Source organism: Brachyhypopomus gauderio, chromosome 18 (genome assembly GCF_052324685.1).
Source record: "Brachyhypopomus gauderio isolate BG-103 chromosome 18, BGAUD_0.2, whole genome shotgun sequence".
Taxonomy (NCBI): domain Eukaryota; kingdom Metazoa; phylum Chordata; class Actinopteri; order Gymnotiformes; family Hypopomidae; genus Brachyhypopomus; species Brachyhypopomus gauderio.
In genome coordinates, this window is record NC_135228.1 from 16,894,742 (window position 1) to 16,911,545 (window position 16,804).

The window sequence follows — 16,804 nt, forward strand, 5'->3', positions numbered from 1 at the left end:
CAGACTGCAGTATTTACGCCTATATGTTTACTTTGATGGCATATTCAGAACACCTCATTGCTCCCTGTTTATTGCCTTTTTCATTTTGGCTCCGTGTCTAATGCCACAGGCTACTCTATGTTCTTTGATCCAGTGCTGGCACTTGACCCTGGTTCACTGTGCCCGAGGCTCGTGTCAGCCAGCTGCCCATGGTGAGTGAAAAGCATCAGAGTGTCCGTGTCGTGCTCCTGCTGGCATCAGGAACTCCGCGCTCCCCTCTCAAAAGCTTTATTGATGAGACGCTCATGGCCTCTTCACTGTGAGATCTCTTCAGCTATGGTTGCCTTGGCTTTTCAGACTTCTCGCTGTCAAGCGTATTCATCCCAAGAGCCCAGTCTCCTCATTGCCAGGGATTCCCATGGATTTTAATTACAGTTCTTGTATTTTGATTTTAGTTGTGGATAATGACTCGCTTGTCCATCCAGCGGTATTTCCACATCACTTTCTCGTGGTTTTCTGACTTCTTCAAAGACACCACAGTGTTTGAGAGCGATTCTGTGCTCTGTTTTGCATTAGCATGCAGTGTGCAAACTCATCCCACATATTCAGCCAGAAGACATTTTGCTGGTGTATGATAGGTTATCAGTGTATCTTTTGTATTCTTGGCTTTTACTTTTTATAATTCATTATAAATTGCTATAAATTTGATCAAAGTTCTTATAAACTATATCTAATGTACAGGTCGTATTATGTCTGAAGAGATGGGTAGTGGTTGTGAATCTAGGAAGGAATTTTGTTATGTTGATGAAAAAGAAGTTCTGGTATTTCTTTTAGATTTATATCCCATGTATCTGCTGGCACATTCATCCTGATTTTCCCACTTCCAATGGGATTGTTAAGGCAATGACTCCAGTGGACACCAGTGGATCAGCGAGATACCCGGTCCCTCTGACCTCAAATGGCATTGAGAAGATTTGTTTTGTCTTTGTGTAATCATACACATTGTGTAATCATTTATTCAGGTCTTCAACACATTTTATACTACTTTAAGGAGTCTTCTATTTAAGGAGAGGGCCAATTTGTTTTGTCTGAACTTTTCCTGTTGGATTCATTTTGATTTCAAAGGCTTTTAAGGCTTCGTGAACCTCTATCATTCACGCCTTTGTGTTGAGAATGTAGAATAGCTGATGTCAGTACACCTTGACGTAAATAAACCGCACAACAAAGAACTGCATTTAAAATTTTTATCCACTTGAATCATTGTTTTATCATTTGGATGACAAGTGTTTCCTCTTTCCCCCTTTCACAGAAACCTCACTGCATTTTGCTATTAGCCAATAAATGTTCATTTCATTATTTCTAGAATGAAACACTGGCTTAGTCATTAAGGTTCTATACTGTCCAACTGTTAGGGCGTCCAGGCTTTAAAGAATGATGTAACCCTACAATATCTCATCTTATTTCAAACACCCTGTGCTAGCAGTAGCCAGTTGTAAACCTATATTTATTGCATAAAAAATCTTGTTTGTAGCATTGGAAATAGATTCTCAGTTTTCTCTCTGTTTTATCCCACGTAGGGTCAAATGGTTCTGATTATGGACAATAACTGCCCGAAATGCTTCTATTACACAAATGCGGTTTGTCATGAAACACTTTTCCATAGCATGGTTAGCTAACAGTTCTCAGATCCACAGATCAGTTTGGGTTGGATGGTTTAATGATGCTGGGATAGGTTCTTCACAGAGGTAAGCCTCTTTTCTCACGTTGCCAACATTCGGTATTTGAATCTTGTGTGGCTTTGCACCGTTAAACACTAAAAACAGTCAAAACATTTCATAATTATCCAAATAATTTTGTCACACACATGTAGTCAGAGAGGTGTCAACTGTGTCAACTGAACATTTATTTATTTATTCTACAAACCCAGTGCTGCCACAGTACTTTGTTGCCCTGATTTCCAACACAGCACGTTTGGACAGAGAAAGCATACTTGGTTTCAGGAGTCTACGACAGTATGGAACAGCCTGACAAGGCCTTAGTAAGTGTCTGGCCCATGAGTGGAAAATCAGGTGACGTATTTTAACAAAAGCATATTGTACTTTTAATGTCGGAGAACTACATTATTTAGCATTACACTCAATTCACTGTGAGTACACTTTAGGGAAGCAGTGAGTCTGGGCCCTAGGGCACAGAGAGAGTACTGCCACCTGCCCAAGGCATTCCTGGAGCATAGTGGCCACCCTCTTTTCCAACGGGGTCCCTTCTGCCGATGGAGGTGTGTCCTGTTTCCTCAACAGGACCCTCTGACTTGACCAGCAAAGGTGATGCAGAAACTGCTCTTTTTAAAAAATAACATATTCATAAAATATCACATTTGTCAACTAGTGAAATGTATTCAAAAAGGGTAAACTTAAAGGTAATCGGACTGTTATGATTTATTTCTGCAGTTCTCTGTCTTCATTAGAAAGAAATACCATACCATGCATCTAGGGTGCCTCAGTGTCTTATATTCCACGCTGTACAAAGCTTTAAATGCCACCATATCCATAGCTACATACTATGTGATTGCCTCTGTCCTTTGTTGCTTTTATGATATTTTTTAATGCTGTAATACAGGGGTGCCCACACCTTTTCAGCTTGCGAGCTACTTATAAGATGACCTACAATAAAAATGCAAAAACAATTTATTTATTCTATATTATCATTATTTAAGTTATTATTACTATGAAATATTGTGTATTCTTTCTTTCTTTTTCCTTTTAGGATAAATAAAGTATTTTTATTTATAAAGTATTTTAAAGAATCTAATTGTAGCGATACTTGTAATTGTAACTCGATAGCTGGAGAGCTTTGATCGAAGATAATATTTCCGATTTGTTTTTAAAGTCTCGGAACAAGGAATTAGTGGCTTCAACAAATGCCTCTTTTATCATCTCTCCGTCTTGGAAGATCTTCTTGTGCTTAACAATACCCCGAAATGATGCTTGAACAGTCCGAAAATGACGCTCCACATTTCCCTCCACAATTTAGGTTTCTTTCTCGGACCAGCTACGGCACTCATTTTTATACCGTTTGTTGTATTTAGTTTAAATAAATTGGAGGTTAGCTATGCAGCAAGGTAACTGAACAAGTTAGTGCGGTTTAACGTGCATGCGCAGGTGGTCAGAAGTTGGCAACGGTCAGTGCAGATGGATGATAGACTGTCATTCATCTACTTTTTAATGTCATGTGATCTACCCACACTTCCTTCGCGATCGACCAGTAGATCGCGATCAACGTATTGGGCACCCCTGCTGTAATACATACACCAATGATACATTTATATTTTGGGACCTCATGAGACGTGAATGAGTGGGGTTGTAGTACCTGAGTGAAACACACATGGCATGTTCCTTCAGATATGGCGGAAGAATAGCACTTTCAGAGATTATACAACAAAGCTAATCAGTGCGCAACATATTTTTACTTTGAGAAAAGTCTTACTGTGTATAGCAGTCATCTTCATATTACTGAAATACATTTTAAAATACATCACACATGAAACAGTCCCTATGGTAGAACAACGTGGTATAATGTGTGAGTCAGCAAAGCCATTTAGTATGCACTCATTCTCTTGGTTTGTAAAATGTAGCATGGATCCAATTTGTTACTGTGTTAAGTTACTTAATTTTTTACTGTGTTAAGTTACTTAAGTTTCGAAACATCAGTAGGAGAGTCCCTACCTTTCACTTGAAAAGTACATTGTGTCTTCAAGATCGGTCAGGGTATAAAATCATCAGATTGCTCACCCCTGGGAATCCCCGTGCCTCCTGGTTCAGTTCCTGGGGGTAACTGGAACAACCAAACTAACCAAAATAAAGACGCATGTACCTGAAAACACCAAACGTATACAGACGGCAAAAGACTTACCAAACATTTACATCAATTTACAACTTAAATGCCTCCTCTGCCTTTGTTTACCAGTATTCTTCACCAGTCTTGCCTTTGTTAATAGATCATCTGCTATTTTGGATGCTGTTTCTTTAAAAGTCTTCCACACGTTCCTAACCACTCTGGACCACTCTGCAACCCTAAAGGACCATGTCTTCATTATTTCTTTTAAATTGCCATTAAATCAACTGTTCATTGCATCACAGTGTTCTGCTCCAGTACACCAGTACAAAAAAAATTGTTTGTAACCAAAGCCACCATTAAGAAATATGGTCTTTATAAAACATTAGCTTATAAGCTTTAAGTGAAATATGAAATATCTTGTGGTGTAAATGCCAACTTTTAAAAATAGATCATGGATTTGTTACAGCTAACTAGATTGTTGCCATAGACAGACCTATGTTGTTACTGATTGGTTTCGGATAGATTTCCAGTGTAAAGCATTTTGTTAGCAAGTTTCCATGTCAGCCAAACCTGCCCTTCTCTTTTTGATAAATGAATAGCTGCTCAGTCGTTTACAAAGTAGACACAGCCTGTGGCGTGTTGCCCACTGGCTGCTATTGGGAATGAATTTAGGCAGGAGGGATAGCTGAAATACTCAAATGCTTAGGAAGCATGGGATATCAGATTGCTAAGGGAGAAAAGTGGGCACTGGGGGGTGGTGGTGGTGGGGGGGGCTTCTTCATGCCCTCATGACTATTGATTTAGTGTTGAATAGCATGGCAGCTGGGAGCCAGTCCATGATGGAAGGTGGGGAGGCTACGGTCTGTCTACCCTTACTTGTGCATGAACAAGATTTCTTCAAATCTCTCACGGTACCAAAGGTAGCCATGCAAAGTTCAGCTGCTGAGGTTCAGATGTTTAGTTCCCCGTCAAGGCAGTGAAATTAAAGTATGTTTGTTTTTAAAAAAAATAATAATGTTAGCTGTTTTCCAAGAGCGTTATTTTGACAAAATAAACGAAGGGCCGAATCCATAGAGTGCAGCAGTAAAAGCCCTCGGCAATATTTGCTGCACGCCCAGCATAACCAGAGCTGGCATAATAAGAAAGTGTATGTCTCTGTGTGTCTGGTCTGTCAGCTTTGGGTTTATGTTCAGCCATTTGAAACCCAAACCATTTCTTAGTGGTTCCTCACAGTCCTTAGGGTGGCAACCTATTTCCTCTACCACCCCATTATAAATTACCCAATGGATACATGCTACCTGCTGAATTAGGGTCAGTGCTTTCTAGAAGACCAAAGAGAGCAGGAATGACATGCTGAAAATCCAGGTCTTTGTACTACATCTATCAGAATGGGCAAGTGCTTGTTCTTCAGGGTCTGTATGATTCACCCTCATGAAGGTCTTCCTGTCTCTCCCACTGCATGCTTTTGGAAAAGCCCAACATCTCTGAGAATGTTCTCTACTTATTTAGATTCAGCTTTTGTCTTAGTGGCATTTGTCGATTAGATACAGAGTGGATTAAAAGTAGCATGATTTGTTCATTCATTACATATTTAAGATGTTATTAATGATGTAGAGCTCCTGTCATCAGTATTTGACACTGTTCTGGCAAGAACTCTACATAGATCATTCTGAGGTTACATATTTTAAATAAACTGCAAAAAGGAGAAGCAAGTCTTCCTTTATTAAGAACTTGTGTTCTTATGGACCTGCCGCTTGCTTCTCCAAAACCATGCTTATCAGTTAAACAAATGAAGGCTGAGCATAAAGAATTACAGCTTTTGTATGTGTACCCTGTGGTACTGAGATCTGCTGCTCACAATTAAAATAAATACTACAGAAATTGGAGCTTTGTGCTCTGTGTGCTCACAAAGATTTTAAGGGTGTTATTAGGGACTTTCTTTTTGCCATTTGGTGAATGTGTGGTCGATGGTTTGTTTTCTGTGTGTGCCAATAATAATCAATATGTGAGAAGTCTTTCCAGTTGTCTGTAATTATACCTTATCACAGTTATTTGAGCTGAACACAATGATTTGCTGATTGTGATTATTTTGCATAATAATTAAATTAGAGCTGGGCAATATGGCCAAAAAGGTCATCACAATAAATGTTTCTGTTTTGATTGATCTCAGTAGTTATGACAGTATAACTGTCACGTTGAGGACCCCGGCCTCTCCCTTTTGGGCGTGTGTTTACGTAGTCTACGTGCATCGTCTGCGTCTGTGGATATCCGTGGTTATGGCTATGTCATGTGATAATCTGTCTCACCTGTTGTATGTTTGAGTGTTTGCGCAATCCAAGTGTGGAAATAAAAGTGATGTCTGTCGCAACAAGGACTCTGTGTCTCGTCCGTCTGCCGCCGCCCAGCGTCACAATAACATTTTGTAAAACTGTCACAGCTTTTAAAGAATACCCCTTTTCTACCATAAAATATTATGTGTCCTCAGTAAACATTATTAGGGCATTTTTTTGTATAGGGGTAAAAGTAACTACTATTGATTGTTGTTTAGGAGAAATGCTACTGCTTGATTGCTGAGTAGTGCCACTGCTTAGCGGCTAGCTAACCACCCCTGAAGATACTTTTACACTTTCTCTGTACTTGACTGGATGGATGGTATTTTTCAAATGGTAAAATTAATCAGTAGAGTTTCTGGACTTGTTTGCACTTCACATCAGCATGTCTTCTATTTTGAGCTTAATTGCACTCGATGAGACAGCCGTAAGATATTCAAACCACTGCCATATGATGGATGGGAGGTTTCCTTTCTTTGACATGGAGGGCAGAAGGCTCACCTTCATGTGTTCTCTCAGGGTCGTCTCCATCGGCCATCATGCCATAACGTGCTTCTGTTTATACGTGATCCACCGACTGAGCCGGCTAATGGGCGTGCGGTGGGATGGTGCGCTGCGTGATTTGGGTGGTGTTGGTGGCGCCATTTAGATGGCAAATAGAAATGGAAGTTTTATCGAATTATATTGCTCAATGCTTATTATTGTTATCGAAGAAAACTGAGATTGTTTCTGTCGCCCAGCACTATTTCAGACATGACAACAAATGTGAGATAAAACTGACTGAGCACAAGGTCATCTGCCTTTTTATTTCATTTTACATAAAGGAATACAATGAAATGCACTTTTCACTGATCTTGAATGTATAGCTCAGTTTTTGGTGTCTGGTGATTGTTTCAGTTTGCATTGGAGCTTTGAAGCTCGTTTAACTAATAAGTGCTGAAAGCATTTGAGCACTATTTAATATTTTTCAAATTCAGATTGTTATTTACTATTTGTTCAAAAATAGTAACAAATACATGACAAAGTCTGTCTTCCCGACACTCTCAGACGTTGACAGGTCATTATGTAGCCTATTCGCAAATAGCTTCCTTATGTGGTTTTGGATTTTTTATATGCATAAAAATGAACCAAAGTATAGACAAAATCTCACTTTTACACAGCTGCTAACTGTTGTGCATAGTTTATCTTGGTAATAAACAGGCACATTTTCCATTAGTTAATTTAAACCATGCAATTCTACACATTAGTTTATAAGCTGTTTAAAATATGTGGAGGAGAAATGGAAGCCTTGTTGCAAAATGTTTGACAAAATGGTTTTGCTTCCTTTGCCAACGACAGCATCATTTTAATAACTTTGAAACAGATTTTGAAAGAAACAGTGATTTGGCCCTAGTTGCAAAGCCAAACATATCAAAATTGTGGTAACATTTTGGTTTCAGGTGAAATAGGAATAGGAGCAGGGGCGGACTGGCATACATTGCTACCGGGGATTTCCCCGGTGGGCCGATGGGTTAGTGGGCCGGTGGGCCGCCGGCCGCTGGCCGCCGGTGGTTTAACTCAGCCCGTGGAGGAGCCACTGCCACGCACTGCGGCCCCGGCCCGTAGTCACGCTGCTGTTTAACAGTGTTATTACCTCCCCCGTCCCAGTCAGGCAAACCTGCCTGTAAACACGGACCGGGCCGCGGGCCAGCTGATGCGGGCTGACGGTATGCAGCGGAGATAAAAAAAAAAAAAAAACAACTTGTCCCAGAAAATCCGGGCCGGACTACAAAAACATACAGCAGTTTAAATTGTAGATAACATGTTATTTTAAATGTACTGCTGTCGCCTCTGCAAGGCACCATGTCTAAATTACCTTAACACGGTAAACACGGACGCAAGTGGCGGTCTTAAAGGTTCCAGAGCACTGCGCACTGTTTTTTTAAAGCTATTGAAATTCTTAGATTAAAACTAACGACCACAAATAGGTAAGAGGAAGAAATACCCACGTTAGAGTTGTAGGTTGTTCTTTAGGATGCACTTTGCGTAAAACAACTTGTTTGGTGGTCTTGTGATGGACTATTTAAAAGCCACTATGTGGCTTTGTAATCATATTATTGCTGGAATTAATATTGTCCATATGACAATAAATGCAGTCATATACACTACGTGCCATGTATAGATTCATATTCAGTACACACACACACACACACACACATATATATATATATATTATATAGTGGGCCAGTCTGTCAGGAACTCCCGGGCCACTTTTTCTCCCCAGTCCGCCCCTGAATAGGAGAGGCTAATAACTTGGAAGCTCTTTGTCGGATTTGCAATAAAATTGTGGCAGTCAGGTACTAATACCTGAGGAATAGATAATTTCAAAATATTTTGTATTTATAAGCATACAATAATAAAGGAAAACAAAAAGACTATTACATTGTTAATCTGTTCTTTGTAAAGCAATAATCATGACCTACAAATGCAGCCCCGCTGTAATCTTATAAGCTTGTGTTAAAGCTTAGACCACTTAAGAATGGTGTCCTATATATACTATAGGTTTACATTATTCTGCATTAATTTAGGGACTTGGTTAGGGGTTGTTTCGAAATTATATATTCAAATCCATGAAATAAAGTAAGCCTGCCATTTAATTGTGAAAAAGAAAATCACAATTCAAAATGGCTTGTGTGGTATTCATTTGAGCTGTGGTTTCTGTATTACTTTTTTGCTCAGTATGCAGTGATTCTTATCAATGGTACCCCCATGGATCAATATTGAAAGGTCTGCATTACAGGTTCTGTTTTAGCATCTTAAAGCAGAGCAAATCTAAATCTGAAAGCTGAAATCTTGAATCAAGGGTCCACAGGAAGAAATGTCCAGGGTTTGAAAAGGTTTGAAACTTCTGTGTAAAACTGTTGTGTGTGTATATAATCTGAATATGCCTTATCCCAGTTTAGCATGGAAGACAAACAACCACAGAACACCATTTTCAAAGGAGGCAGCATTGTCAAAAAATTGGTTTGAAATTCCCTTTTCTCTCTTTTTTTTCATAGATTGGATTTTGTCTTGGCTAAAATGCCTCTCCTTGTATGTGTCCGTCGTATCACTGGAAGATATGCTCAATCATAATGATGCATTCAAGCATGCAAATATTTTTCCTTTTGGAAAGATAATATCGATGAAAAAGGGGAGGATTTCTGACAGTGTCATTAAAACCAGCTCATATGTTTTGTTGTGTGACTGATATAATGCTCTTCTAAAATCTTGTGTAAACAGCGTTAGGCTGGAGCAGTTGCTCATCTGTCTTCACCGTGAGTGCCTTGTTACGGATGAACGAGGCCTTGAATGTGAGCTCATTCTTTGTAGGCTTGAAATATGAGCAAGTGATCAACTCGTACACCCTTTCTAGGGAACATCAGCTAGTGGATCATTTTGGTTTTGTTTGGGGGAAAATAACAGAGATATTAATAATGTGAGTTTGTACTGCTTATTGCTCACTTTATTGGGAGTTATGTCTGACAAAAAGGCTATTTTCTATTTAAAGCAGAGAGTTATTCGATCAGGACACGTTTTGATGTGTCAATCCTACCTGATGTGTCTATCTTCTCTAAGATGTCACTGACAGGATTATCATGGAATATTATTTGCTTCATTAATCAAAGTAAGATGCAAAGCAATGTGATTGCGTCGCTTTTCCGGGGGTGTAATCTGTAAAGCATTGATGTGTAATGTTCAGTTTTCCTTTACTGCTGTTCCGTGAGTTGCGTGAGTGTTGAATTAACCAGTACTTTCATTCCAGTAATATCAAGCATCCTAATGTCTAATGTATGCCGCATTATCATAAGCATCAGCAGAAACATTGTTCTTTAGGTTCCCTCATCATCAATTGCACTAGTTAGTGCTACAAAGATCACTGTTTTATGGTTCCCTTCAAGATAATGCAGATTCTAACTGATATAATCTTTGTGTATACGCCAACAAGGTCTACTTATTTGTCTCTGCAGACCTTAGCTTTGGTTTAAGACTACATATGTCTGCAGTCTGCTTATTAATTTAGTGTGAGTTTCTTTAGCTCTATAACAGCACCCAGAAGGTCGTGATGTGCTGTGTTATTGATGACCCTCTAAGCCATGGCACTATAAAGGTTGTAAAGAAAATAAACAGCCAGCCTAAGCAAATTGACAGTAGGGACGTGATGTCGTGAACCCTTGGTGTCTTGCTAAATTTTTATTATGGTTTACTGTGGCTTGAGAAAGGGTTGAATAAAAAAGGAACAACCACAAGCCTGGAGTAGGCAGCTGGAACAGTAATGACCCTTCGTGGGAACGCTAGACACTACATAGAATGTCAGTGTGAGAGATTTACAAGTAATTTAAATAATTGTATTGTTTTCATAGCCCGGGCTCCTCTTATTACAGCTCAACATATATGTGGCTACAGTGATGATCCTTGTTTTTATTTAAAAAAATACAGAATGACAAACAACTAAAAAAAAAGCAGCTCAACCCGTCTTAGGTGTTGTCTCACCAGTTCCCAGTCTGCGCACCCAGCATTTCAAATCCACCCTATGAAAGTGCTCGTCTGGCTCTGTGCATAATCAAAGATCCCTTTGTGACCTTCCGCCTACACAGGGCTGTGTGCAGTGCCACAGTGGGCAGGGTGCTCCAGGACCTGTCTGTACCGCTTTTGTGCCCTCACTCCACACAGGCCTGAAGGTTCTGGGCTACATTGTTTGGAGTGGAGGGCCGTGGTTGTGAACACACAGGGACACGGGGCTTTGTCCTGTCCTGGGAGACTAGCAGGACTATAGATTCTTTCTCCTCTTTGCGCACGTTCTCAGACATTTAGCAGACTTCCTTGTTTCCTGTGCAATCTGGTAGTTTAAGTAGACTTCCAGTTTCTCAGACTTAAGTCCCTTTAAGGCTAGATTAGCCCTGATTGATTTCTGATGTATGGTTCCATGTGTGTGAGCTGTGCATTCTATGTGGGTACCTCACATTTTTACTCTTAATTTTGACTGGGTTTGTTTAGGTTTGTTTAGAATCATATTAATTCTGAGTTTGATGGTTGATCATTAATTAGTTAACTGAGTTAACTGCATATTTTGTTTTGATGGTTGGGGATGATCTAAAAATTAAAGTTTCATTAAAGTTCAAGTTGAGTTTCCTTTAAATTGTTAGGCGAATGAGTGCACATGTCTCCTTTACTGCATTGGAATCCTATCGCTTCAAGCGTGAGAACCTACATGTTCACTTGTACTTCTTGGTATACTTTTGTTTTCTTAGCCTTGTAACCTATATTGCAAAGATTCACAAGTTATTACTGACCGTACAATCATATCAGGTACATTTGTGCCTTGTTATAGTGAATTAGCAGTCCTCCATGTCCTTTATTCTGGCTAATTAGACTAGACATAGAATAGACAATACTCTAATGGGGAACCATGTGGGACAAATAGCGAAGGTTTTCAAACCATGCTCATTATTATTAGGCATGGCATTCACAAAGCTGGAGAAACACCTTTATCTAAAACTTTTAAGGTTCATCAATGTAAAGTGTCAGGTTGGTGATCTGGTGAGGTGCAAATCACTTTGTTGAAGTGAACTTTCCATTGCAAGTTTTCCATTATGGGGAGTTTGGCAATCAGCAACTATTGAATCTGGCTTGGTTTTCTGAAGACTTCAGATGAGAGGGGAAGAACTTGCTGAGTCATCTTTTGAGAAATCCTTTTGGTATATTTCTCCTGTGTTAATAAATCACCCAACGCTGCTATTGCCTAACAATAAATTGTATACTATTCCAATACATGCTTTATGTGCATCAGATTAAAGCACAGCTTGCACAGCTTGCTGTAATGCAGTCAGCTCAAAGCAGGAGGCGTGGACGCTGTACCCCTAATTCCCGGCAGAATTTGTGCTTATGCAGTGCTGCACATCGATTTTCTTCGAGCATTTGCTGTCATTGTGTCCTAATCTGAGGTGCAGAATAGTTCATTAAATTCATGTGTGTCTGCAGCTGTCACATGACATGATGTTCATATCAGTCATATCAGTTTTTTTACATTTGTGAAACAAAGTGGACACAAAATAATCCTAAATCACCTGAGCTAAACCCCCGTGTACCTTAGTATAAAAGGTCTGAAAATGAAAGTCCTGTGTGAATACTTTGTGTTGCAGTACTGTAGGGAAGCAATTAAGTGGGCAACACCTCAGTCCTCTTCTGGCCTTGTTGTTTTGCACCATTGGAGAGTCACTCCGTTTCTTCCAGTCCCTTCTTGGCCTCAGGCGGCAGCTGTGCTCTGCTGTACAAGGCAAAATAATTGCTCATTTGCAGAGCACAAGTTTGCTCATCAGCTTAATCTTTGTCTTTATTAAAGTCAAAGCAAGTGTCTATATCTGTAAATCGAAGACGTGCCGTAATACCCATCCACACTTTATCACCAGCTCTGCTGTCTGTTTATGGTGGTGCACATAGCGTGCTCACTTTACAACTTGCTTATACAACGAACAACGAGGTTGATTTGTTTATTTTTCAGTTTGAGGCTGTACATCCAGATTACAAAATGTAAAAACACACCAAAATTAATATGATCTGTGTATGTTTATGCTTACTTTGTATAACTGTTAATTAGGGTTCAAGCCCATAGTGGTTGGAGCCCTGTTGTTTTTGCTGGAGTTTGTCTCATTATTCCTTTCCTGCAACAGAAGAGAAAAACATGCATCACAGAGCTTAAGGCCCACAAACACACAACTGGGCTCCAGATGCAGCAGGTGTGGAATGACTCGTCATGGTAAACGCACATGAAGGTTGTGATATACTGTACCATTTTACAATTTTGTTATTTTGTCCCACACCGTAAAGCATAGAGACAAAATTCCACTGTCACTGGATTCCTTGACAAATTGGCAAATAACAAACAACCATTAAGCTTCACCCACTTATAGTTTTTGCTAATTTGCATGATATATAAAAACCATAGGGTTTTTATACCAACATCACAATTCTGGTGTCTAGAAGTATTCATCTAATGTAGTCTTCTAATGTAATGTTGTATGTAAACCAATAGGGGTTATAAAAGCTAGAAAGCTATATGTCAGCATTCTGACATCAAATCAAGATTCAGCTTGGCATGCTGCATGGTTATTTGTTATAATGATGAACTGAAAGACTTACCAGTTAGGATCTAACATTGGCCTAATTCTTAAAAATATCAGCACTAAACTGAACTGTGCTCATTTGAATTCCTGGGTGTCTGAAACTTTTGAGAGTAAAATAACTAATTAAATCTCCGAGGCAAGTTTTTGATGGAGGTTGAGAGGAGTGGACCTCATTTAATTATTTGTGAGGTGAAAGGGCTTTAACCTCAAGAAGCTATCTGTTTAATGTTTAAGAGCATCAATAATTTAGCAAAGGTTTGGCAAGAGACCTAATACTAGAAGGAAGCATATAGTCATGCACTAACTCTAACATTATGTAGGGGCTTTGAATACAGGGTTTTTTTTTCAGAAATGCAGTCCTGTGGTATGTTTCAAATCTTGTGTAATTTGTGAGGCTATAATTTTGTAATTAATATAATAATTATAATTTTGAGGTGTGTTTGTTTCTGGTGAGCTTCTGTATCACCTTATGGATGCAGTATGTCAGTGGTGTGTGTTTTCATAATGTTTGCAGGTTGTAACATGTACAGTTTGGGTGCTGATGATTTTGTTGTTTTTTGGCTTATAAAAATTAGCCTTCCTTTCAAAAGTCTGATTGTTAGACCATACTGCTTTAAAAAACAAGCATTTATTTCTGTTTGACATTTGCTGATGTTTAGTGCCCATCTGGTGATGCTTTTCTTGATTTGCAGACTTGATTATCTTGACTTGTCTTCTGGTTTTGTATAGAATTCCTGTCTAACCATAATCAAATCTAAATAAATCAAAATTAGGAAATCTCATCAAGTTTATGTTGTAATGTAAACAACTTCTAAAACATCACAGTGCTGATGGACGTTGGAATATGGACTAACACTATCGATCCATACTGGTTCATGCTTTGATTTATTAGTGCCAAGGGCAGGGTGGCAGATCAGAGTTCAGAACAGACTGTCCAGTTGAGGCGTCGCCGTCCCGTTCCATCAGATGAGGTCATCCTCAGTAGGGACTAAACCCCGCCCCCTGATGTAATGTCATGGAAACCAACTCCCAGCTTTTTCATATTAGCGCAGGCATCCACATCTCCCTATAGACATCGGCTGCCTGTTGGTCAGATCACATTTCACTTTGAGTCACACAAAGCTGATGATCCAAACTAGAGTCTCAGCCTGTTCTTTACAGAGTGAGATTACACAGTGATGTGTCCTGGCTGTACGTTGTGCAGCAAAAATATGTCAAATAATGAAACACTGAAAATAAATGTTTCGTCTTGGGCCCTGTTCAGATTGGATTCGTTTATCAGGGGGATATTTGTAATGAAACATTTTACACATCTGAGTGACTCATGCATCTGGAAGGCATAAAAATTACTTCAGGGTGAGTTTCTAGTGTGTTGGATTTTGATTTATACCTATAACTATGATTACCCCTTTAATCACCCCTTTAATATGCCTGTGGGTTTGATTGGCCAGTTTTCGACGCCCATTCCAGCCATGTTCAGCCATGCAGAGAAGGTGTTGGGGTTCATTTTGTCACACTGACATGACTGTACTTATCTGTGTTTTGACACGTTTAGCTTAACAAGATGCTGGAGGCTCCAACAACTTCCAAAACATAACAGCAATGTTAACAGCAATTTCAACCGATTAAAATCAGGAATGCCAATCAAAAGAGAAAAAACAACTATGAAAATGTGATCTTTCTCTTTTCACCTTCATAGCAACAGTTAAAATGACTAACAGATGAAAAAATTACCAGACTTTTAAACCACATTAATAAAATTACTAAAACTGAATTCCATTGTTCAAGGAATATATAGTGAGACTCAATCTCTGTCTGCAAGATGCTAAGAAATTGCTCCATTTCCATAATGTATGAGTAATGCAATTTATATATATATATATATATATATATATATATATATATATATATATATATATAATATTAGTATAAGAGAGAGAGAGAGAGAGAGAGAGGACAAGATCAAAGAGGGACTAAAATGATCAGATGTTTGCTGAGTTAGGTGAAGTACAGTGGGTATTTATAGACCTGTAATTTTCTTGGGGCAAGAGAGAAAAAAGCCCCAGTATGGCCAATCTGGATAGAAAGAAAATCTATAAAAGACACCTATAAAAGACAAAAATTACCCCAGAACCCCGTGTAAATGTAATCTGCCTGAATAGAGCTTTAGATACCTCGTACCCCCAAAAAGCTGTAATTACATGTCTTAACATTTATCCCAGATTATTTGAGTCTGTAAAACCTAAGAGGGCTTGTCTGTATGGAATAAAATCATGCCTTAAGGACTGGACAAAAACTACATTTGGTAGTTTAGTTTGTGGCTAACTTGAGGAGATTCGACACAGTCTAGATAGTGGTGTTTGCTAAGATATTCAAATCCAGAATAACAAAATGACAACTGCCATGGCCTTGACATGTTCCACAAAAGAAATTATGTAATTATTTGTTTATCTCTGTAAGTGTTGACAGATCATCATGGAATGAGGATTCCCTGTTTAATCGATGCTTTTTTTCCACGACTAAAAAACAAATGCAGTGACAAAAGTCCTCACAGTCCCAGTGGGAAGAGGCACTGTCTGGCTGTGACGCATTCAGACCCTCGTCCAGATTGCTGTTGGTCAGATGTAGTCAATTAGGTAGCGTCACAGTCATTTGACTCTTATTAAACACAGACTGGTGGTGGGGATAAAATAAATGTCATGTCTGACTAATGCCATGCTGTGTGGAGAGGAGCGCGTGCCTGTAGCCTCTTGGAGAGATGACTAAACACGGGAGATCTCCGTGGAGGTTCCCAACACCTAGACGTGCTGCAGCGCCGTGCCTCATTTCTGCTCTCAGGATTTCCCAGAGGGCACCACTCCTCTCCGCTAAACGCTTGGTGGTTTTCACCTAAACATTGAGTTGTTTGTTTTTATTTTTTATTGAACATCCTAAATGTCTGCTGCGTCTTTCATCACGGCTGTGGATTAACATGCTGTAATGATCTCTAAGCTGGTTTGAGATGCCAGGTCTTACATGAAGTCTGATCTCTCTGATGCGTCCGTGCTGCAACTGGAATTGAGATACCTGAGATGTCTGTCGTGACGGTACGCGTCACGTGTTCTGACAGCGTCGGTCATGAGCGAGTCTGCTGTGATCTGCTTGGTGTGACCGCCTCAGGGTTTTGCTGCATCAGATGCAGCACCCGTTTAATTCCCCTGTGCTAAAGCCTCTGCTTTAGGCCATGCAGACTCCTCCAGGCAGCCTGGGCAGGGGCAATTAGACTAGACCATAAACCAGCTGCTCCATTACACCCACCAAAACAGTTTCCTGAGTCATTTGCCAAGTTTCTGAATGGATTTTGGACTGAGAACGTTGTAGTACGCTGCACAGAATGATCCACTTTCGCACCAAACTCCAGCAAGAGTGTGTGGACAACAGACCCTCCCCTCACACCAAAGATGAGCTGCTTTTGGACAGCACGTGGGCGTGTTTTATTTCTTTATTTTACGCCTCCTGCAATTTCCCTGCCTGCCACTC

The 16,804-nt window shown here is 39.6% G+C and overlaps 1 protein-coding gene across 3 annotated transcripts in view; it reads left to right on the forward strand.

Annotated features, from left to right (window-relative positions):
- arhgap32b (Rho GTPase activating protein 32b) overlaps positions 1-16,804 on the forward strand; it is a 78,754-nt gene that overhangs the window by 16,325 nt on the left and 45,625 nt on the right. The window lies entirely within an intron of this gene.